Here is a 25,626-nt window from a genome sequence, read left to right on the forward strand (position 1 = left end):
ATATTTGGAAACTTTTCAGGGTTTTCCATACTTCTGTACAATGTATTTTTTTTTTTCCGCTAAGCCATCCTATATGAGTTAAAATTCTTACATTTTACAGTATTTTAAAGGAGATAATTTTGTCATTAATCCAAAAACTAGGCAGCAGGCTATTTTTCATACCACATCACAATTCTCCTCCTACTCGTTCTTAAAGGCAATCAAAAATCCCAGATGTTTTTCCTGCAACATCTGGCTGCTTGGCACAGGCTTCTGAAGCAGTATTTGCAGCCTTAAAGTCATGTCTTGGTTTTGTCATTTAGTTTACTGATGCATTGTTGGAGTCACTGGTGGCACAGGGACTGGTTTGCTTTGACAACTCTTTCAGTCTAAAAGAAGGAGATGGCCTTGCAGGCCTGTTGGGATTCTGCTCAGAAATTTTTGCTACTCAGGAATGTGACGAGCTCAGCCACCTCAGCTTCCTGTCTTGCAGAAATACGTGCAACAGTATTAATGCACGTGGACGCAGAAGTGTTCCCTGCTCAGCCTCAAAAATGAGGCTACTCGTGTCTAAGTAATTAGCTGTATTCCTGCAGAACATACAGTCAGGCGTTCAGAGTCACTGTGCCAGACTCTGTCCTGCGGGAAGGAGACAAAATGTAATGGGAGGGAGCTAAAAATGGCCATGCTGCCACGCTTTTCTACTTTTTTTATGTGTCTCTTTTTGGGATCTTTACACATAAAACCTTGCTTCTGTCACATCCCCCTCCTCCCTCCCCGTGCTTTGATCACCAAGTACACTTTTTGACCTGTCTCTCATGAGGCGTACACAATGCAACAGGTCCCATAGGATAACTGCTTTCCTTATATTGATTGATTGATAGGTTAACTCTCACCTAGGATTTAAGTGACACATGTACTGGGGGCCTTGATAACTAAGGTAGCATTCCAGATGAATGTCCTATTAACTTTTGCCTATTTCAGGACGGGAGAAGGCTTCTTTTTCTTTCCTTCTCATCCTTCCACCCCTCTAAAGATGTAGAAGAGTTCTGTATTCATCCCAACAGGGAGAGGAACAAACATTGTGATGATTTTTCTTGGTTGGAAGAAACCCTTCCTCCCTGCTTGAACGGTAAAGCTGCTGTTATCAAATGCATATGTTACTGCCAGCAATATGTCTCAGCCGGGGGCACAAGCTGCTCACTTTTCATCAAAGAAGCAGAGGGAAATGGTTCTGTGGAACATGCTCTGCAGTTGCCTGCTGAAACCTCTGAGACTGGCTCTGAATTTCCTGCTTTGAAACATTTTGCTACCCCAGCAGAACGGTTCATGAAGCTGGCATGAGGCAACCACACCTCTCTTCTGGGCTCCAGCATGCTTTCCCATATGGGCAGGATGTGGCTCTCCATGTCCTGTCTCCTCCTAGTTATTTGTTTGTGTAATTAAATCTTCCACAGCGACATAGCATTCTTGCATGCTTTTATGTAAGACATGATTTACAGTCTGGAAATACCATCATCCCCTTAATTTGCAATGGGTACGCTTTCTTTATGGCATTGTTGGTACTACCTGTGCAATATCATAAAGCACTCACAGAGGTGTTACACTGCTTCTTTTTACCTGCAGGTGTGACTAGTGCTAGGTTACATCTTTTCCATAGTGCTTAACTGAGGATTTTAGCTTACATATCATGGTGGGTTATAAATGGGACAGCCAAAGCAGGGACCTCATCTCTCCAGCTTGTATGTTGGAGGTTGCTCCCCATAGCAGAGTTCTTGGAATGACTCATGAATGAGGTCTTGAAATTAGTTTGTTTTAGTAAACCAGCTGGAAAGATGAGAGCAGCTCCAGGTCTGCTCCATGAGCTGCCCAGCTATCCCTGTGAGGGCAGCAACCCTCCAAGAAAGGATGAGACAAAAGACAGAGCATCATGCATCTTTTGACCATCTGACTTTAATCCTGTACCACATGTGAGTGAGAACCCTTAGATGTTTTACAGGGTCACTTAGTTTTATGGCAAAAAGCACAAGACAATTGTTTAATGTACTAAATAAATTGTCACTAACAGGACTTTTGGTATCTTGACCAACTACAATATATGTGAAATGGGAAGGGATCAATATGAGAAAAGGGCACTAGAGAGCAGAATAAATGAGCAAGGGATGAAAGAAATGGAAAAATGGAGACAGTAAATGAAAAACAGAGTGAGGCAGTAGCTGTGAGGTCTTCTGCAAGGATGGGACTTTGTTCTGCTTCTGCATTCCTCATCCTCCAGCCAGGTGGGGCACTGCTAAAGGTTGTTGCTTTTTAACCCAGCCAAAACCTTGTCATGTATCATCTGGAGAAGGGGTAGATACATTTTCCAGCTCTGAACAAGCATAAGCAGAAGTTAGCCTCTGATAACAGATGTGAACCAAGTAATTTGTCATGAGTGATGGTTTAATGTCCTACTCCTTATTCAGGGCCAGAAGTCTAAGGCCAAGCCTCCACTGCCTTGCAGTTTTTTTGTGCTGGACACAATGGTGTAGGGCACAGACTGGGATCCAGGCTGGGCTATTCAAAAAGGCACAGTAAAACATGCAGGGTACAAGTTTGTTTGCTATCAATGGTTTCTAACAGCTCTGCCAAAGGTTATGTGTAAAAGAATGGGGAGTGTAGGAAGACCAAGGAGATGAGGGGTCTCTGCAAGTGAAGAAACACTGCAATGTAGGTCTGAGCAAAGGCTGTGAGGAAGGGTTTGAGCTATTTTACAGAAGTTAGAACTTTGGTAGATTATGGCAGTACTGTAGTATCGGTGCCATTGTGAGATGTGTGAAATGGACTCCTTGTTTTACATCAGCACATAAATTCAATACTGAATACAGGGTTTTGTTTTCTCCAGTACAGATAAGGACCCTGCCACTAATATATCCTGGAGATGACTCAGGGTGGTGGTGTGACAAATTGTCTGCACCACATACACACAAAATGTCCACTTCTTCTGAATCACAGTTACCAATATTGGGAAGCCAGCTCCATCTTTCACTCTTGGCATTGTATCAATTATTGGAATCTCTTACTTTCAGCAGATTTAATTAGTATGTTGCTAAATATGGTACTATGGCAACATGTCTACTCCAGGATTACCTATGCTGCTAGGCCTGGTGCAGCTGAACTAATAGAAAAGGCTAATGGGAAAGTCTAATGACCATTTTTAAAGCTTAAATACCAGTCATTTAATCTGACACTCTACAGGCTGCCAGTTGTTTCCTTGGGATGTTCATGGAGCAATTAAAGGCAAAATAAAATTTGCAGTCAGTGGAGTTGCTTTACAAATATTCTGTAAAGCTGGAAATCTTCAAAAGTCCCTGAATATAGTATTCAACAAATGATATCTGACTGGCTTTTCCCCTCCCCCTCAAAAAATTTAATGTGCACACGCACTGCCACGATGCATAGGAAAAATCCTATGGAGCAGTCCAGCATACACAATCTGTCAGACCAAGAAGAAATAAAGGTCTGTTGTTAATTCAGACAAATGGTCAGCAGCTGCAAAATAGTTTCCACAAGAAACAGAGCAAAACGCTCTCAGTTATGGATAGAATTTTTTACGATTTTCTGTTGCCTTTTCCAGGGCCAAATTATACTGCATATATTGCTGTGTAACTTTTATTCGTATTCCCTGCTAATTCAGTGCTGTAAGAAAGAGCAACAAAAAACCCTCTTTAAAATAAGAAAAGCCCGGTAATTTTTATACTGGTTTTAAATATTTTAAATAAATTAATTACCCCAGTCATATCATTACAGACAGTAAAAATGCCCAGCAATGCAACTAAACATTGGTATTCTGCATTTTCCTTATAAGACTGCAGCCATGGTGATCGGTACGGGCACGCTTGCCAGCTGAGGGTACATCCTCTGACCGCAGAGGGTATATGGCCACTGAGTTAGGGCATCCCATCGTTACATTCCAAGATACCTGTTTTTCTCATTTTAACAGTGCTTTTCTCAGCAGTTTCACTTTTTATATGCATCACAAGAATATCCTACATCTCTAATGCTTTGCTACTTACGAGAACAGGGAAAGCTTTAACAGTTCCAATTCAAAATACGCAAAAAAAAAAAAAAAAAAAAAAAAAAAAAAGCAAAGCATAGTGTTATCCAGAGCCTTTCCTGCTGCTAGAATGAACTCCCAGCTTCTGATGCAGATTTCTGTACCTGAAGGTTGGTTAACAGGGACTGCAGCAGCATCACATTTTTTCTCTCCTTGTGGCTTTACAGACATTGGCAGCAGGGACGGCCAGGAAGATGGGCTGGGTCAGACGCTTCTTTCCTAATCTGTTGAGGTCAGTGTTTGGGTCTGTGTTATTCAGCTCTGCATTTGCAGATGATAAGGAAAAAAAGCCTCTGAATACCACTCTAATTTCTATCTCTTAATGACTCTTTCTAGGAATTTTGTCAGGACCGTATCAGTGTCCACCAGTAAATCCTGGAGTGAAATCTGGACCTGTGTTATTAAGAATACACATAGCAAGCTGAGTTTTATTCTGCAAGATAGACTGAAACAAATTCGTTTTGCATGTAACTTGTCTTAAATCATAATTTTAGCCAATAGGCCAGGAGGAGCTTGAAGAACTGTTGGGTTATTGGTGATTTAAATATTCATATTGTCCTTTGCAGTCTGATTATGAACACATTACCTGCAATGTTTTTATTGTTTTTTAAAAACCCAAGCAACAAGGAAACAGTCCTTATTTGTCCACCTGAGACACATTCAGCAGAGCTCAGATGTGGATTTGGATGTTGAATAGACATACATTTCCTCCATGTTTAGAGAGCGTGGGATCTTTCCCTTGCCCACTGCTGACTGCAGTGCCTGGCAAATTTAAGAGTATCGACATAAACTACAGGATGCAATTGCTTCCCTCTCATCTGTTTCTAAATCATACAGGAAAGTTCTTCAAGCTGAATGTGTTGATTCAGCCCCAGAGACATCCAGTCCGTGAGAACTGCATGGAGAGATGAAGTCAAAAGGATTTAAAAGGAGCTTAACATTTAATAGAGACCGAAGTGAGTAAGCTGCAAACACAAAACATTTCCAGAACTGCATCTCCAGCGACCTAACGCTGTTTTTATGAGTTAGTGTCACCTATTTTAAAGAAGATCCCCATTTCTATACAAATGAAACAACATCATATAAGCTACATAAATGCCACAGACCTAGTAGTGGTCTAGCGATGTGGTTTATTGCTGTATTTTCACGAGCGCCTGATTCAAATATTTGGTCCCCCATGAGCTGAGGGTGAGGATATGGAGTCCTCTTGACTGAGTAGGATTTATGTTGATGTAAGTTCAGCCCTGTGGGCTGGTACAATTGAATGGATGTACACCACCCTTCTGAAGCAGAGGTGGTTACATGCAAGCTCTCTGATAGGCGATTCCACAAGAAGGGTGAACTTCAGTACATGCAATTCTTGTTTAAGTGTCTTAAAAAGTCTCAAGGCGTGAATTGTTTCAATGTCATTCCTAGGAAAGGGTCAGTCTCCTCCCCTGAAAGGCTTGAATTACAGTATGTGTGGGCTGCAATTCAGTTACACTGACAAAACAAAAACAAAACAAAATCGGTTGTTAGACCCTCATGTCAAGAAATCCTGAAGCTCCCCAGGACCTTTCCACACATTTTAGTCTCATTTGGTACAAATGCTTCTGCAGGATAAAGGTCTTTGACTCTTCACTGCTTCCACCATATGTAGTCACTGACATTCGGGCAAAGTGAGAAAATAGGAATGTAGAAGAGAATGCTGATGAAATAACATGTATTCAAGTGCAAAATAAACTTCTGAGTAAAACACTAACTCTGACTCCAAATTAGACATAGTGAATGTCTTGGGTGGCTCAGCGGGTTATGTCAAAAACATTATTCCATTTCTTTCACGCAGTTATGTGTGCTGTTCTCATTCTTGAAATATTAAAAAGTTCTGTTGCCTACATTTTAAAGGGAAAGAATATATTACTGTTCCAATGGAGAAATTTTACAAAATGCTTTTACATATAGATGAGTGTAGTGGGCCAGATCTAGAATGGGACTTCAGCAAAGTGGCAATGGCTAAGCTCGGAAGTTGGGTGCCTGGTTCCAAAGACGGGGTTTACCTTGCTGAATTCCCTGTTACTTGAATGTGGGAGAGTTTGTGCTTTGTGAAAAGGATTTGCAACAGCCAGGACACTAAGTGAAGGAAATGCTGGGGATTTCTGTGCCTCTGAAGGTCGATCCCTGAGAAGTTTAATACAAGTATCCCTGTGAAAATGGATTCCCTGCCTGAAACCACTTCCCACACTTTGGTATCTAAGACAACTGGCCTACTGAGCCTTTTCAAGGTGGCAGTAGCAGCGTGAGGGTGTGTGTGAAAGTAATGGGCAACCTTTTATCTTTCTGGGAGCTGTGATGAGCAATCACCTTGCATGATAAATTGCTCTTTCCCTTGAAGTATTACTTGGAGATATGCAAATGCCACCTCCTGGATCCTGCAAGCAAATATTCTCTCCAATTGGCAAAGTGGGCTGAATTGACGCCAGCTTCTTGTGAGACTTTCCTTCCTTTCTCTGTAGGTGCTGGGTGTTTAACCACAGAATTTCCCAGTCATTTCTCAGCTGAGCACAAAAGAAGTTAGGTTTCTTATTTCTCTATTAGCAAAAGAGAAGATGGAAATGATAATTTTTGTTTCTCTACTGAGTAAACAGCAATCATTTTTCTATTTCTTTACAGGAAAAAATTAGAAATGAACCCACCTTGAATTCTTTCATGGGAGACTGCAGCTTTCAGGCGAATTCATGGCATCCTTTTTTCCTTCTGTTGATGTGGTGTGTGGCTGTAGGAACGTGCAAGATTTTGTGCCTCCTATCCCAGCAGTAACATAAGAACATTTCCTTTTCTAAACTACTGCTTCACTAAAGTATTTCTTAATCTTGCAAGAGGCAGGAGAGAGATTTTTCTGAGGTAATGACTTTACCCAGAAATGACAGTGCACCTAATGCTGGCACATGTCTGCTGTGCTGGGAACTTGTGTCCAGTGTAGTATGTTTTTTCCCCCTGTCAAAGACAGAAGTCATCTATTTGAAGCCTCAAGTCAAATAAACAGTGATCCTGCAGCAGGTCACATTGTGACTTCTGTAAATCAGTCTGAAGCAATGGGACCTCACGCAGTGGAATTGCATCCAGGGCAGGACGTACACAGGGCTGGCCTGTGGCAGGGCTGAATTGGGATTTCCCACGGAACAGCTAGAAATAAAATGGGAATTCACGATGAAATTCTAAAATGAAAATCAAGTAGGAAGCTCAAAACAGGCCAATAATATATCCCCCTTTTAGGTGAAATTTCAGTAAAAACTTGGAAATGTTTTTTTCTCAAACAAACAGGGTGTTTCTGACCCTGTTCAATGTTTTTAAACATTAAAAGATTTTAGTGAATTGGTAAATTCCAACTCCTATAAGCAATCAGATTATGTCATTTAATGAGCTGTAGTTATAAAATCTCATTGAAGACATAGTTGTAATTCTTCTGCAATGATATGTTTTGAGCCGATAGATATTTCTGTCTGGTACTTTACCATTCTAAGGAGTTTGCTATCACTTACCTTATTCCATTACAAGTGTTTAATAATCTGGCTATTTCAAAACACCTTGTGGGATCTTAAATGTACCCTTTTTATCCCCAAAATTCTTCAATCTCTGATCTACAGGTTAAAATGAGTAAGTATTATGATTGCCCTACCATACCAATGGCTCCTGGATTTAGTAAATAAATATTGCTTTAATTTTCAGTATAGATGGGTAATAGTTCCAATTAATGTTTGGAGATAATTACATTAGCCATCTTTCAGAACCCACCGCACCAAAAAACCCTCCAAGACGAGCATGAACATAATTAAGCATAAATAATACTCTTAATTAAATATATAATGTGAATTTAAAATAGTTTTATAGCATTTGCTGTAGTGTGATTGCTGCTTCAGTACTGAATATGAGAACTGATTCTAGCTAGCACCTGCAGAGGAATTCTGTCTGCAGTTACATAAATCGTGCTTTAAATATGGGCAGGTTGTGAGCCATAGCAGCTTAAGCCCATCTCTAAACATACCACCATTTGACAGAGGTTTCTCCATATTTATTTGCATCTCTCTTTCACAGGGCTGTGGCAGATAAGCTTGCCTGGTGTCCCTATGGCAGTTTTGGACAATTTTGCCCAAGCTGTTTGCCTGGCTGCTGTGCTGGGTCCTGTTTCTCCACCAGGGAACCAGCAGCTGGGAGCCTCAGCAGCACCACTGCCAAACTTCCAGTTTAGATAAACCTGCCTCCATTATCCATGGAACATAGGCCAAACTTTCATCAAAACGGCCAAGACATGGGCCCATAGTCCATTTTTGTTGTCTGGGAGAAGTGGCCTTGGACTCTGGATCAAAGTAAAATGCCGGACAGATGATAACGGCTTGAAATCTATAGATTTTCCAGAGTTTGCCCCCTTACCTGAAGCTGCTTGATACCTCTGTATCAATTTTTCTTTTCTGTTAATTATTACTCCCTTATTTCCAAGCAGGCATTTTAGACTTAAGTCTTCTCTTACATAAAGTTGCACTGATATGATTCTATTGTGTTCATATTATTCTGGCCTCATGGAAGTAAAAGCAAAAAACTTGGAACCTGTGTGGCTTCCACTTCCATTTTATCTTAGTAGTTTTAATGTGAAAAGGTCTTTTATTAAGTAAGACAAAATCTCATTAAAACAATTTGAGTAAGTGTCCTACATAAGTGGCTTTTTCTATCTGAAACTGTACTTTCCATGTATAGAGTCAAAAAATATTGCCATATTAGCATATTCCCTATGCATAAAGAAGTTGAAAAATCCTATTTATTTGCCCTTGCTAATTTGTACTCTACACTGTTTCCAAAAAAAATGACACAAGTGCTAAGCATTAATAGACACTGAAATAAAATGTATTTTTATTTGTGAGACCCCTTATGAAGTTAGAAGTCAGCCTTAGAAATCAGACCTTTTGAAATTTCTTGTAAAAAGAAAACTGCTCTTCATGGATATCAAAGGAATTTTGTACGTGATTGAGAGCATCTGGCTCTAATTGTGTTAAATAGCCTTAAGCATCTGACTTTATAGAAGCTGAAACATTCCACTATGGGCACCTCTTCATATACCTTTCAGATGCAGAAGAAATCAGGATGCTGTTTGTATTTCAACTACCAGTCTTAAAAAGAGAGAAACATGGCAGAAGCAGAATATTACCATAAGTTTTGATTTTGGCACACTCAACACATTCTGCATGGATCAGAACAGGAAATTGATACAGAAACTGGAGTATCTTCTTAAAACAAACCTATTTGGCCCAATTGTTTTGCATTTTCAGTCTCAGACATTATGAATGCAGAGTATTATGTATACATTCACACTTGTCTATTAACAGCATGAGCAGTACGTGTTAAACTGTGCATGATTTAGCTTTCAGTTCACACATATTACAACCTTACCAAAGCACTTTAGACAATTGCATTTCTTTATAGTTAGAGTACACATGGGGATATTCCTAAAATTATGTATGTTTAGGGAATTATATTTTAGAACTAGGATGAAGGACTGAGAGAGAAAAAAAAAAGCATAAAATAAAATTTAATGACAGGCTGCCCTTTAAGATGAAGTCTTTCCTTTCATTGCAGTGTTCATTCATTTCTGTGGAGTGTGAGTAAACAGAAAGGAAATAGCTTTTGGCCTGATGAGCACTGGGAGGATGTTTCTGTACAAGAATACTTTGTATGCTGTGCATCCAGACAGTTTTCATTGCACTGGCTGGAAGAGATTGCCAGACATTAATGTTATTAGTAAAAAATGCTGAAGCTGAAGAAGATAAATCCTCACCTAAATGTTATAGCTCAAGGAGTTAAGAAGTCCAGTGAAACTGTGATGTAGTTTTAAAGTAAAGAGGGCATGAAAAAATGATGAGTTTGTAAGCAGAAGCTGTCACTATATACAAATGGCTTTAGTAGTCCAGAATTATACCTGCTGTAAATGTGATTCTACAAATTATGGAGTGCAGTGGCCCTGATCCAGCAATGGTATGATTTCATATCATCCATGTCCCACTGATGCAATGACTTACCATCCTGATGTACACAGGAAACACTGAACAGCACTGGAGACTTTCCTACAGAGCACTGCAAAGCACTGGGCTCTGTTAATGCCAACTTCCTGCCCCCCTGCTTAATCCGCCCTTGCCTTATGACGTTAGAAAAAAGCCTGTGTTTGTTTACACACAGACCAGAGCCCCCCAAGTAAGGCAGGATGGAACGAAATAGCAAAAAAAGAGGGTTGTCTGCAAACTAAATTATTAAAGATCCCATTCACTGAAAAATAGTTTAAACAAAAGCAATAAGACATGGCAGTCTTTTTTGCTGTTATTTGGTTTCATATGGGCAGTCCTTTGCGTTTACGGTCAGTGAGCTGTGTGAGTTCAGACAACTCTAGGCTGAGCTGTTTGTCCTTGCGGTATTTCAGATTTCACACCTCATGCTGTAAAACTTTCCAGGACCAGCTCTGTGCTTTGAAGTGTACGGTGTATGGCAGTAAACATTAACGAGTCATAAATATATTTGGCCCCAAAAAAATGTTTTACAGATTATACTTGTCTTAGTCTGTGGTGATACTGTTCATTATTCTGCAATTTCAGGAATGCGTAGGATGGCAGATAGCTCAAAATCATGCTGTTTCGATGAAGCAATCAGACTTTATGGAAAACTTCTGTCTTAAAGGCTTAAAATAAACAAATTGATATTGAAACAAATTATTGTGGCCATGTGTTTTCTTGACCCGAATAGTTAAAAGGTTTTTGCAGCTGCTTAACCATGAATGAATTCCTATTCAAATGAAGTTGTCACAACAGCAAACAAACCATGAAGAATATGAAGTTAAAAGTGTGATGTTTAGGAGCTAATATTTTAATGAAGGCAATGCTTGCCAGCTTATGTTAGCAAAGGGCTAGTCTAATGAAAGCAGTGTATAATTATTTGCCCTGGATGCCAGCTATCAGTGTATAGGTATTATACATTCAGTTATATTGAGCTGAAGATAAATGTGCAATACCTCTAATAAATTTTTGCAGCTGTACAGCTGTGTTTATGGGTTATGTAGAGAGCTATGTTTTGATAGACTTTGTGAGTACAGGTCAAAATCACAGCCATACTGATTTCAGTGTGCCTGCCACGAGAGTCACTCACATAACGTTGGCTGGTTCCCAGCGGGCTGGTGAGAGGTTTCAGTGTAGGCAAGGCCTCTACGCTGAGCTCAGAACTAAAGTTCATCATGGGGCTTGAGTATTTTCTTTCTTACTGTTTTCTCATAGCCTGTCACGGCAGCAACATCTTCCTCGGCTCACTCCACCCGTGCATTCCTATTCCTTCTGTTTTTCATGTCATCCCACTTTTCCTCCTGAGCCCCTGGGTAACGTTAAACACTCTGTTTCCTGTCTTAATTGGTGTGGCCTCCTCACACTTATTTAAGGTTTCACTCCTGTGATTAGAGTCTTTGCAGGCTGTCTCTAGAGAGTTTTGTAGACTTGCTGGGAAATAGATTGGCCCTCTGCATGGGTCCACTTGCAGAACTACATATTAAGTGAAAAGTCTTCACAGAAAGAAAATGCTTAATTACGACGATAGTAATACCAGAAAAATGAAAAACTGCACACACACGTATATATAAAAGTACGCATCTTGAGGTCAACATATGAAGGAGCAATTCTTCCCACAAAACAATATGAAGCACAAGAGATTTATTTTTTAATTGCAAAGTAAAATATTATGAAATTGTCTAATTGATGGATGGGAAGCTGTAGCAAACTGCTGAACATAAGGGAACCTGACATTAAATGTTTGGTACGCTGCCATTACATTTGCTGAATTTTATTTTTATGCTGAATTTAAACCATCAGTGCTGCTAAATTTGATTCTTAGAGGAATAATGCAAAATAATGGAAACATAAAATAGAAAAGAATGTAACTCTGGTGAATGCGGTCAGATACTACATTTCTTATTTCTGAAAATTATAAAAAAAGATGTATTTGTTTTGCTTTAAAATTCCTCTATCTACAAAGACTGTAAAGTTCTTTCAGAATTAGGGGGTTACTTTAAAGAACCATCCTTTAGCTTTCCTTCATTTTAAATCTAGGCTTTTCAGCATATTCACTTTCTTTCTTTCATCTTTTCTCTTTGTGGAAGGAGAAAATAAATACCACTGATTGATGTCAACATTTATATTAATCCTCAAGATGCTGACATTCAGCAGGCTTGATCTACCCATTTTTTTAAGTTGCAGTAGTGGTAAATTGTTGCCATCATTCAGTATTTGTCTTTGCAGATGTGTCTTAGGTAAGATAGGCACTTTTTTTGCTTTACCAGCATTAGGAGGATAACTTGTACTGGCCTTTGGTTTTATCTCAGGTATGTCTCAAGTCCCCTGCAAGGTGGAAATAATTTGGGCACTAGAGTATGCTGTATTCTTAAAGAACCTGTAATGTCATAGGAGAAGTCCTTGCAAGAATGAACACTGGGCGAGTAAAATAGGAATTCTGCATGGATTGCCTGGCAGTTTCCCTGGATGGTAACCTAGTCAAAAGGGCCAAACATGTTTACCATGGGCTGCCTAAGGCGTCTGATCATGTCCAGTACATAAAGTCCATCTGCGGGTCCTGGGACATGACCCAGACTGGGTAGGAGTAATGCCTTTCTTATCTAAAAGTGAATTATCGTCATCACATCTCTTATATCCTTGAGTGCAAAGGATTGTGTGTAAGCCCCTGCGGGTTTTAGAGTTAGAAAATACAACCAGTGGCTAGATAAGAAATCCATGAGTGAGTCTGAGAGGGTGATTCTATGTCCCAGCTTTATCTGGGTATTTTCTGGACCTTACCTCACTCTCTCTTCCCACAGTATTCAGTACTTGTGGAACCCCAAGGTATGGTTGTAGTTTAAAGACACACTTCGAACAGTGTAGGGAACAGTGGCTGAGCTACACAGTGACTATTGATGATTTCTAATTAATTTGGAAATAAGACATAGTGAAGTATTCTTATAAAAGAGGTAAATGAATCAGTAACTCTCACTAATCAGTTAAGCCCATCTGAGCACTGATCCCTAAAACCTGATCAGAGTCTAGGGAGGTAGTATTACTAACTGGATGGGGTTATGGTCACAGTGTGCATGCACTTTCTCTAGGGAAAGTGATTTATCATAAAGACCAAAAAGGAACATTTCATGTTTGTGCCATGTCCACATTAAGGAAAAGAAAAGGCAATGTAAAGTTTTTGATCACATACATGCTCACAGTCCTAGTGCAAACAAAATGTCTCTGTTTTAATATGGGGAAACCTAGTGAAATAAAAAATCTTGATTAGCTAGGATTTTTTAAAACTTCAGCTTGCCTTGCCTATATCGAAACATAAATTAGGTAGAAATTTGCCTACTTTGTGTGAAAAGAGGCCAGGCTGTGGGTCAGGTAAGGTGACCTATGGCCTAAGACTTTGAGCTGTACTAGACTCAGTGGGCATCAGAAGACAACTGGGAGGCTATCTTTCCTTTGGGGAAGCTTCACCCCAAAGGTCTTTAACGGTTTGTCAAAATGTTTATGTTTAACTACATTAAAATTGTAGACCATGAGCAGAAGGATGTGTCTGCTGCCTGTGCTTTCACTCCAGGATGCCCTCTGTCAATGTGGTTCTATGTTTTTCTTATGTGGACATCAATTTCCCCAAGAATCAATATGCACTGCTTTGCTTTTGAAGAAAAAAGAATGGAAAGCATAAATGCTGAGGCTATTACACATCAGTCCAGCAACACTCAGGGGATCTCTGGTCATCTCTTCTTGAAAGGGGAAGTGGCCTCAGGGGAAAGGGTGCAGCTCCCTTCCAACACATGGTCTCCTCTCTGCGGTACCCGGGGGTACACTCAGGGACTTTGTTCTCCCCATACCTCTTTCCAAACACAGGAATCAGAGGTCTTTGCTTACTCTTTATTTAAAGGAGAGATTAACTAGGCTTACTTGGGAAAACCAGATTTTACCTTCCCCTTCCTTTCCTGCAACTCCCCCTCCTTCTCTTCTTCCTATCAATAGTGAACAGAGAACAAAAGTTTTTCATCTTTGAGGAGGCCAGGATTCTATCCAAACTCTTCTCTGTTTGCTGAGAGCCTGGTATGACGCTGCAACAGAAGTCACTGGAGTGATCATGTACTCACTTCAAGAAACTCAGCAGAAGATGGAGACTTTCTGCATGGGGAATAGAGTTCTCAAGATATGACTGAATCCCCAAACAGTACATCCTTAATCCAAGCGAACCGTGGCTAAAATAGCTAACATGGATTAAACCGTCAATGAATTGGTCTTTAATTCAGATTAGTGTCTCAAATTCTGCTACATTCAGCTGCTTAGTCAACTGCTTTGCATTATTCCAGCAGCACAAATCAGCAAGTGAATATGTCCCACCACATTTCTTGTGAAATCATGGATTTGTTTAATAATTGCTCAGCCAGCTTGATTTGCCCCTTTTACAAGTCACCTCAGTGAGACAGCAGTAAGCTGGAAAGGTTTGCAGTATGGCAGCTCTAAGAAGATTTTTGCCTAAGGCAGCATCATGTGTTACAGAAGTCATGAGAAAAAACAGACCTTTGAATGTTTTCTTCAGTTTGATTGCAGTTTCAGTAGTGCTTACTGCAAAACATGCAAACTTAATATTTCTCCAATTTTCTGAGACTTGCTTTCTCATTCCTTCTCACTGTTTTACCTCACCGTTTAAGTCTATCAATTCCCTTTTTCAGGTTGTGAAAAATCTCTCTAGAATAAGCACCCCATGGAGCCAATTATTTGCATGATTTGAAATGAGGAATTTGTCACACGTAACCCTTTTTTCCCATCCTTTAACAGACAAGCTCCCACAAATATGTTTGCTGCTTAAAATTGCCTGTCAATGTAAAGAAAAGCCTTGTTAACAAGGACTACTGGAAAGAACCTTGTAATTTCTAAGCATAACAAGCTTTCGGGATGTCGAGGGTTGTGTGCCATATGTACTTTGAGTTCTGGTACAAGTTCTGTCTTATTCCTGAGTCAAGTGTTTCCCAGGACTTGCTCTCACATAGCAAAACAGTTAGTGCAGTGCTATAAAAAGCGGTGGATGCAATAAAAATGACAATGCATAAAGGGTAGAGTAATATGGAACTAATTTATTGAACATAAATATAATTTTTCATACCATACATTTTATAATTCAGCAGTTCTAGAAACTGCATATACAGCAGTAAAAATAAGAACATTGACACCTTACTGAAATCAGAGCAAATTTGTCAATGGCTTCAGTGGGAAGGTACTGAGGCCTAGGATTGTTTTTTAACGACCACTGATAAACAGAAAAGCACATTCCAAAACATGATGATTGCAAGTACTTGGCAAACTGAGTACATAATTTGCTGAGTGTGGAGTTTGGAATATACAAATTGCGTTCACAGAATGAGAAGCTGAGCTTTAGTCCATATAGAAGTGATACCTTTACTGGGAAGGGGTTTAAGGTATCTTTTTGTCTTCTCCTATTTAAGACTAGTCCACATATAGTTTGTACACTGATTTAATTTTATGACAGTTTATGAGCATATGATAAGCTGGTCAGACCACTTTCATTTTAATTAAGAATGTAGGCATATCTGAATGATTTACAGTGATTTAAGTGAAACAGGTTCTGTAGTGCAGTCATTAAATCTGCTAAAAATCCCCAGTATATAAACAAACTGTAGGATGCTGTTTGATCAATTGTCAGAATAGAGGGTAAGTTCCTCTAATATTATTGGCAAAACAGGATCTGCATAGTGCAATGTCTCAAGATAAAGTAGATACATTCTTTTGCAATTAGGCTTAAAACCAAATCCTAATTATAAAGGATTTGTAGTATTAATTTGCAATAGAATCTTAAATACAGCAGGAAGAATTTACCCTGTGAAGAGAAATACTCAATGAAGTCTAAGGCATTTACCACAGAAGTTATGGACTGAAAAAAGGCAGAACTTGCCAGTGCAAAAGATGCACTTGTCCAATAATGGGTGATTCTTATTGAATCTTTAAATTATAGGGCAGGTTTGGGTCTTAAATATCCCTTGCATGAACTAGTCTTCTCAGCTTTAAAAAGTAAAAGATACAGAAAGGATGTGAGAGGGGCGCTGACTGCAGCTCAAGAGAATGATGTGCAGTTCTTGGAACCTCCAGGGATGATGCATCCATTTCTGTGAAATATTTCCCTTTAAGAGTAAGGATCAGGCTTGACTTCTGTGTAAGCTACAGGCTGTCAGCCACGAATCTGAAGTTCCCTATTTGTTGTTTCTCTTCAGGCACTTGAATTAGCCAGTTTTAGGCCAGCCTGACGAATTATATTAATTTTGTGCTTGTCTTGGCTAAATTTATTAAAAACGAAATGCACCTAGTTACCCAGCTGTCAAAATGGGTTTTTCCATGAGGAAAATGAAGGATAGAGGCTGCTCTTTATCAGAGACAAACCGAATCAGGACAGAATTATACGGAGTTGTGATTACACATTTCAGTAGTCGGCTTCAAATTTCAGGTGATGATTCAGAAGTAGCCAAATAATGAAGGATAAGGTCCTTATTGAGTGACGTTCCTGGCATGTTCAAGAGGTTGCCCATATAGAGAGGGTCTGTATTTGACCTCTGCTCTGGAAGCAGGGTGGCGTTTACGCAAAGGCTACCCTCCTTCAGCCAATAGCTAGACAGGAATGACTATAACAGAAAAAAAATAACCTTGTGACTTTTTGGATTGTCCTATCTTTCTTGATTATAGGGTTTCCTGAAGTCAGTTTGAACTCTGCAGGTTGGAACAGTATTCCATGCGTGTTCTATTACATCTAGCTATTTTAATAATTCTATTACCAGGTATTTTAGGGCAGTAGCAAACTATATACTGCGAGGAACTGTGACCACAGTCTCTTCAATAAAGTTTCATATGATGAATTTCCTTTGTGCACAGCTTGGCTGGAGCAAAGAAGAATCTATAAAAAGTTTTTATGTTGAGTCTGTAAGATTACATGTAATGGAGCTACCTCCTCTATAATAAAATACCTGCTTGCTCATACACCTCTGTGTGAATGCCAAAAGTAGTTTCCTATTGTATTGAATACGGAACACGTGTAGCTCTGCTCAAATTGGAAAAAAGTTTTATTTTCTTTAAATGCCAATGTTTTATTTAAGCCTCGTTGCTTTGCACTTTTCAAAATAGCTGTTTTTCCTCTTTATTTTTTTTTAATATTTCCTTTCTTTTTTTAGGAGAAAACACCCTAAAAGAAAGATCAAATAAAATGGAAATTGTGATAAAATGAACATAACCTTTAAAATATTTAAGCCACTAAAATTCACGCTTACATCAAAGACCTGAAAATAACATACAATTTAAGTTTCTTGATTCCCCTACGATGAATCACTTGGCTTAATTATAGATATGTTAAAGTAGGAAAATAACCTTGTTACGTGATGTTTTCCTGGTCAGGAGCAATGCATTTTTCCCCATATCTATCTAAACTACAGGTGCACACAATGTGTATTGTGTTTATACAGTGCATATGCAGTATGTTGTGTATATATATGTATATACACAAATATGGTACGTTAATCTCAACAAGCAGAAGGTGCAACAGCCATAGATGGGCAAAGGGGCAAGCTAGATGGCAAAACAGAGGCTAGGGCAAGATAGTTATGGTATGTATAGTTTATTCTGGGCAAGGCCTAAAACTCATAAAGTATTTAATTTTTTACAAAAAAAACCCCATTCATTTGCTGCATTTTTGGGGGAGGATGTGCTTCAAGACATACACATGGTGAATGCAGAAACAGCGAAGACACAAGCATTTGTACGGGGCTTTGAAGTGGCTTTTAGACCTGACTGAGGATCAGTTAACTGTGCACTGTAAAACGACAGTTTCATGAAAAGCATGGGTGTTGAAACAGACATTTCTGAGGCATTTACAATGAAAAATATGGTGTGAGGCGTGCTATAGGATTGTGCTGGCTGGTCAATCAGATTGGTGTAGAAATGCCAGGAGTCAGTCAGTTAGCTGCTGTGACAGCAGCTGTGTGAGCCCGCCAAATGGCGTCTGGTCCTAATTTTCTGTGGCTTTCCATGGGTGGGTAAAGAGTCTTACTCTATTTCCCTAATGCATTTTTTCCAGTCATAGTTGCTGCTGTTGATTTCCTTTCAAAGTGGCCTGTATCTATAAAAACTTGACACAACCAATGAAAATTAAATTCCCTACCTCCGTGTTAACATTATAAAGTCGTGCAGTATTACCAAGCTTTTCTCTTATTATTTCAGGGGAATATTTAATAATCTTTGGGCCTGCTTCATGTTTTGGTGGCACTAATGCTGACCAAAACCAGCTAGGATCTGGAGATAGGAAGTTTCTCTCATGTGAATTGTTGAGATTAAAAAATGTTCATATCGGAAAGGAAACAACTCTAGTGGCAATGCAGACAGACTATGATGTGAAATACACATTCAAGTCGCTTTCTGTCTGTCTCCCATACATCAGCCCCTATGGCCATTCTGAGTTGTTAACAACTAAGGGTCGCCTTCAGCTGCCCACCCCATGCTGCTACCAGGCTTGCGTAGCAGAGGCAGCAGGACAGGTGTTGTCCCACTCCGTGGCTTGGTGTTAACACCCAAGGTAGCTAATGTAAAGAAATTGATGGTTGTTTGTGGGTATATGTGGCTGCAAATAAGGGTGGTTGAGCAGCCAGCATATATTGCGCTTACTGCTCCTGTGAGAAGGAGAGAAAGCTGGCATGGCCAGCAATGAGATGGGCAGCAGTAATTGTCCCCTCCACACTTGCCAGTTAAACCCAACAGAGACTGCAAGTCAGGGTCATCAGTCTTACAGCTGCTGAGTAATGAGCTCTCCCCACACTTAATTATATAAACAAAGTGCTTTTGTTTATGGTATAAACAGAAGTTCTTACAATTACCAGGTAACTGTAAGAAAACTCTCCTCCAGGGTAAGCAGCACCTTTTAGCCTCTAGGATATTTAAATTCAAGTTCCATGTTTCAGTCAGGTATGTTCCCATGAAATGCTTTTGTTCTAAAAAAATGGATTGTTCCACTGAGACATTTCTGACTAACTCCAGTCATAATCCATTCAATACAACCAAACTCCTGTATAAAGAAGAATAATTCTGCAGATTGTGTTCCTGAATCCGTAGTGTTTCAGAGGAGCTAGGTTTATACAGTATTTCTTTAATTGCCAGAAAAAAACACATTTGTATTGGATTATGATATATATTCAGTATTTTGATAATTACAAAGCTGTGGGGACACTTTCATATCACATTTTGCTTGAGCTATTGAGTCCTACATTTCCTTCACAATTTTGCTTCTCTTTTCCCCTCCTTTACACCCAAAAGCAGACAAGTTCTGCACCAAGAAAAACTCCTAGGGTGTCCAAGCCCAGAAAATTCCACATATGTGAAGTGAGCGATGCAGGCACTTGTGTAAGGCTTTGAAGTGATGACTCGCCAAGGTTCCCGATGGAGGCTACCCAACCTCTGAGTTAACTGGCAGGTTAACGGTGCGGTGTAAAAAGCCTGCCATCCATTGACTGAGTCCGTTGTACTGCACAGATACACATTCTGCCCCTATTTCTCTTGCCTTCTTGCAGCCTATGGGGAGAGGTGTGAACAATTAGCTAATGAAGAGCACACTATGTCTAGACAGAGCTAACTGTTAGCAGATGATCACTGTTTATATTTGTCAGTGAGCTGAGTGACACGAGCAAGATAGATGTGCATCAGGAATAGATATCGCTGGACTCCAAATTACCGTCCATCTTGCAATGGGCTTTCTTCTTCATTATCAGAAGTACAGATCATGCTGAGTGCCAGCCTCATCATTTCTTCAGTGATGGAGAGGCGTGATGATAAGACCTTTGGAATATTTACCTTCTGCACAGGGTTTCCTCTTCTGGTCTTGCATTTTAAAGCTAGAAATAATGGTATGTATTGCTTTTCACCCACTAGGGATTAAAGGATCAAGGCTTAAATATTGTACTGGCAGCACTGTAAGAAATCAAAGCTAGACCTGAAGATAGGTGCTAGCTTGGGACTCAGGAATCAACAGATCAGTTTCTGGCTTTGTCACACATTTCCTGTTTGACCTTGGGCAGACGATTTTGCTTCACTGTGCCGTGCCTTGCTTTCTCATCTGTAAAGTGTGGATAAAGGTGCACCGTGCAAGGACAACTATGTGAAAAGCATTATGTTGCTGCAATCAGGGGAAGGACTTGAAGATATTTCTGTCAATTAATTTGCATGTGGATTGTAGTATATTCTCTTTTACATAATGATTTTGTGAAAGGTAGACACAAGCAGAAGTGAAAGCTTGGGAGTTAGTCTGTTCATCATTTCATCCATTGTGCTGCAGGCAAGGCTCGAGAGCTAGATTGTTTTGTGGTGCTACAAGTATAAAGCAATATTTTAATAAATGTTCAAGAAATCATATAACTGTAATGCTTAAGTTGTACCAACTAATGGAAGCCATTAGGACAACTATCGCCTAGAAGTGGAGTTTTAGGTATAAAGGAGAAATTTATGGCTCTGTCTGGTTTAAAATTAAATGGGAATGTTTTTAAAGAGGTTGCTATTATGAAACATTTTGGCTTTTCTTCCTTGCTATAAACAGATGCTTATTCATATTATGCCAGATTTACTAGCTAAGGCTGCTCTTCATCAGCAATACATAAATCCCTCTTGATTGATTGGCAAGGCGCAAAAAATAAGCTGGCATACAATGGGGGAGCTTGCTTACTGTCTTTGCAGTGATTCTATAGTCCTATTCCTGCAACAGTCCTATTGACTTTGGTGGTCCAAACTAAGTTTTTAAGATCTGTTTACAAGAAGCAATTCTGAAGGATGGTACTGTGCTGAGAGTTGGATGTAAACTACATCATATTCAATATAAAGCAAAAATCTCAAAGCCAAGAAGGGACTGACCACACCCTGTCTGTTTTGTGGTCAATATTTCCTTGAATAAATTACACAGAAGATACAAAAGAAGAAGGAAATGTTATGACTTTGCTAATACGACCCTGCATTGTCTGTGTAGGTTTTTGAGTAGCAGTCTCTCCAGCCCTCCAGGCTGTATCCTCGCCTGGGAGTGATCTGAAAAGTGATGCAAAAAACCAGTGCATCATAAATCCCTAACAGATTGATAATGACTGGAAATTATTACCTCTCTGGGGATGATGTTGTTTATTATACTGTCATTTTTCTATAAGAAATGGCGTCATTGGTAGGTGTGGTAATGTAAACCCAACACCACGGAGCCCTCACGGACAGGGCTTGGAAATGGAATTGCAAATTCCCCTTAGCCCCTGGGGTGATCTTTTCACCTAAGAGCTGAGCATGTTTCCATTCATTACTGGCACTGTACTTTGGTAATAAAGAACACAGGTATGAAGTCTACCGCTGGCCTCTTAAAGCGCATGAAATCCAGTCACAGTTTTGGGCTAAAAAATTAAGTTTGGACACGTACAGGTAAATGTCTACATCCTAAGTCATCGCCCTTTGCTGCTTTTATAGCTGTGTAAAGAAGAAAAGTCACTTTTAGGTCATGATCTACATGACTTAATTCACACCTCAGTATTAACATGAGACAAATATGAAACTAGAAACACTGTGTTCTCTCCATTGAATGTGAAGGGAGCCAAAGGTGACTCACGTAGGTGCAGGTGGCAACACTGAAAACCTCCTCTAGATTACCTTAATGTGACTCAAAATGTTTAAGTTATTCTGCAGAGTTTGGGATCATGATGGTTATGTCCACTTTTAAGATCAATACAGATTTCAGGTGTCTCCTCCAAAGGTCACAGTGACAACTGAATTAAAAGACTGGTGTTTGAATGGGAGGACCTCTCTCCTGCTTGCTGTGCAAGGTGAGGAATTCCACTCTACACACTCATTGTCCCTGTGAGAGTGTTAGAGGACCTGACGCTAAAACCCCTTGTGTAGATCAGGCTGTTTGAAAAACCTCTGCTTTGACTTAGGGGAACTGTGGGTTTTTTTGAAGGTTGCCAATTTTGCACATAGCAAAGGGGTAGAAAGAGGTCAGCTGCAGTTCAGTAGGAAATGAGTGGAACACCACTGGATTCACTTCACCAAGGATTCCTTACAGACATTTAATCAAAATTAATTTCTCTTCAGTCTTGTCAAGGCTGATAAACTTCATGAGAAGACCAGGCTGTTTATCTCTGCTATTAAAAGCTTGAGATTTGGAGAGGACTAAATGAAGGGAGCCATCATTATTTGTATTTATACAGCATACACACTGAATTATTTTTAGCTTTCATGCTGTATTCTTAACACATTTGAAGTATAGAAGTAGAAACTGGGAATAATTTGCCTGTGAACTACATGCCTGTGGGGTGTAAGCTAAAATGACTTCTTTGATCTAACAATGAAGTGAATTTGTGTCATGGACCACACACTTGAAACAAGGCAAGCAGTGGAAAGATAGAGGGAAGGGTTCAAGCATTAATGCTGAGGTCCATGTACAGTGTGACTTTTCCTCTCTACTCTGCCCTAAGATTAAAAGGCTGTTGCTGGGGTATTTAGAAGAGTTCTGCATTGCTGTGGAGCACAGTAAGACTTTGAGCTTACAACTAACGCACATCAGTGGAAGAGAAAAATATTCCTTATTGCTTTGCTGGTGCCTGTGTTTTGACAATATTGTTGTCATTCTCGAAGTGCTCTGTTCAGAGGTGGGAGAAATCAGTTCATTAGGTGACCTCTTCAAGTGGATTGCTTTCCATTTTTCCTAGCTGACAGTGTGATGGACTTCAGGACTTTCAGTCAATACAGCATGTGTTTTTATGTGGCTTCTTTGTTGTCTTCTTTTTTATTTTTTTAATATGCTGACCTTATTTGTCACAGACCAAAAGTGTAGGTCTGTGGTTATACAGTGTGCACATATTCTGTAAATATGTTTGCATTAAGATAAACAGAACTGAATTCAAACCTGATAATACTGATTTTGCTGAGGTTATACGAGGGCTGGGTTTGCCTCTGTGTGAAAGTCAGCTGATGGTTTTCATCATGAGGAAGAGTCTGAATAAATATATGATGGTTGTTTGGGATATCCTGCCTTTCCCTTCTAGAGCAGACAAAAAGGTTGGCCTAATAATGATTTTGTCATGCTGCTTCCCACTAGACACAAGGACTGACTGCCAACATGAAAAATTGGGTATTTTTTAATAATAAATTAAGCATAAATAAATCAGAGTGTCCTTATTCTTGAAGGCAAACAGGGGAGGATATTAAAAGTGCTCTAAATGTAATCAGTGAAATTCTTAGCTGTCCCAAAGTGACTTAGGCTCACTAGTTTGATTAATTTTTTACAGTAGTTATGCTCCTGAACCACTTAGTGTTTTTGGAAATCCAACTTACTCCCAAATGCAAGTACATGGAAATGAGAACTCTGCTCGTCTCACTGCAATAAATTAAAATCAGATGTCTGAAGACAGCCTCTCGCTGTCTGCCCTGCCTGTCTTCTGGATGGTGCTGCCCACGAGTTAAGGGTCTCCTATAAAGAAGCATTTGAAATAACCACAGTGATTTGTGCAACACACTAAGATAAACTGAAATCAGAGCTGGTTTACCTTACATGACCAGCTGAAAACAGGAGCTGAGCTGTGAGCAGCTTGGATGATGCTGTCCTGAGGCTAGCAATGTCTCCCACAGGGGTGGGATGGGCAGCTCAGGGAGTGAACAGCTCAGACCATCCAACTTTAAAATGCCACTGCAAGTCTGTCAGAAGCTCTAGTTGAAAAAGAATAGCCTTAGGGACATGCAATAATTACCATTAACAGGGGAAGCCACCATCTTAGCAGAAGGCTTGGTCCTGGTCTCTTTCTCCCTTGCTGACAACAATAGAAGGAATTTTGCCCAAATAAGGACACCATGTTGTGTCTGAAGAAGACGACACAGAAAAGTGTCAGATAATTTTAGAAGGGCAGAAGATTCTTTCTTTGTTGACAGCTTTTGAACCTGAGTGCAATGTAAAGCAAAACTCTCATATCAACTAAAAGATCCAGCACAGACAATATCAAGTACTGCCACTTCTGCCTTGACAAATTGATCGGTATTAGGAAGACATTAAAATTACCTCCAGCCTCCCCAAACTCTCATTCTAGTCCCTTCTCAATATAAGTGACCTTGAAAAACTCTCTGTGGCCAGATAGTAACTCTGTCCAAGAAGATGGAGTCATAGGAAAGGCAAAGCCAGCAGTATGTCCGTTTTGAGAGCTGCCTTAGGGAGGCATAAACTGAAGAAAGAGAAGAAGAAAGAGAGGAAGAAAGAGAGGAAGAAAGAGAGAAAGAGAGAAAGAGAGAAAGAAAGAAAGAGAGAGAAAGAAAGAAAGAGAGAAAGAGAGAGAAAGAAAGAAAGAGAGAAAGAGAGAAAGAAAGAAAGAGAGAAAGAGAGAAAGAAAGAAAGAAAGAAAGAAGAGAAAGAAAGAAGAAAGAAAGAAAGAAAGAAAGAAAGAAAGAAAGAAAGAAAAGAAAGAAAGAAAGAAAGAAAGAAAGAAAGAAAGAGAGAAAGAAAGAAAGAAAGAAAGAAAGAAAGAAAGAAAGAAAGAAAGAAAGAAAGAAAGAAGAAAGAAAGAAAGAAAGAAAGAAAGAAAGAAAGAAAGAAAGAAAGAAGAAAGAAAGAAAGAAAGAAAGAAAGAAAGAAAGAAAGAAAGAAAGAAAGAAAGAAAGAAAGAAAGAAAGAAAGAAAGAAAGAAAGAAAGAAAGAAAGAAAGAAAGAAAGAAAGAAAGAAAGAAAGAAAGAAGGAGAGGGAGGGAGGGAGGGCGGGCGGGAGGAGGGAGGGAGGGAGGGAGAAAGAGAGAAAGAGAAAAATAAAGAAAGAAAGAGAAAGAAAGACAAAAAAATAGAAAGAAAAAATTTTCCAACCCTCCAAAACATGAGTAATGAGGAAAAATTTTATCAAACAGTGATCTGCCTTCAACCATTTGTTCTTTGGTTTTCAGGTACCATTCTTGCTGAGAAAAAAAGTGAAGAGGACTTCACGACATGAGTTTCATAGCCTGAAAACATCAGTATTTATAGGAGTCTGGGGAGAACCCTGTAAAAATATTTTCATTTATATTTCAGAAAATGTCATAATCATCCTTAGTATGAGTTTTTAAACTGTCAATGATCAAATACAATAACCTTCATATTGTATTTTGCAAAACTAACTATTGGTAGAGAAAACCAAAACATTACAAGATTGAGCAGGGGCAACTCAAGTCCAAATTCAAGGAAAATGTGGATTTTACAGAGAACTAAAATAGTTGAAGTGTTCCAGAAAGTTGGTATTAGAAAAGCCTGCTTTTTTCTTCTAAATTCATGAAGACTTTTGATTAGAAGTCAATTAAAGGTAGTAAATTAATTTCTAACTAGTGTTTGCTTTGATATTTTTGGTATTTTCTAAAATATCTTTCTAAACCAATATATCTTTCTATACCAAAAGTTTTGACATTTTTGGTTCCAATTTAGAATTTATTTTGGAAATCTTACAAATTTTATAGGACAGAAAAGTTTCC

This window comes from Phalacrocorax carbo, chromosome 3 (genome assembly GCF_963921805.1).
Source record: "Phalacrocorax carbo chromosome 3, bPhaCar2.1, whole genome shotgun sequence".
Taxonomy (NCBI): domain Eukaryota; kingdom Metazoa; phylum Chordata; class Aves; order Suliformes; family Phalacrocoracidae; genus Phalacrocorax; species Phalacrocorax carbo.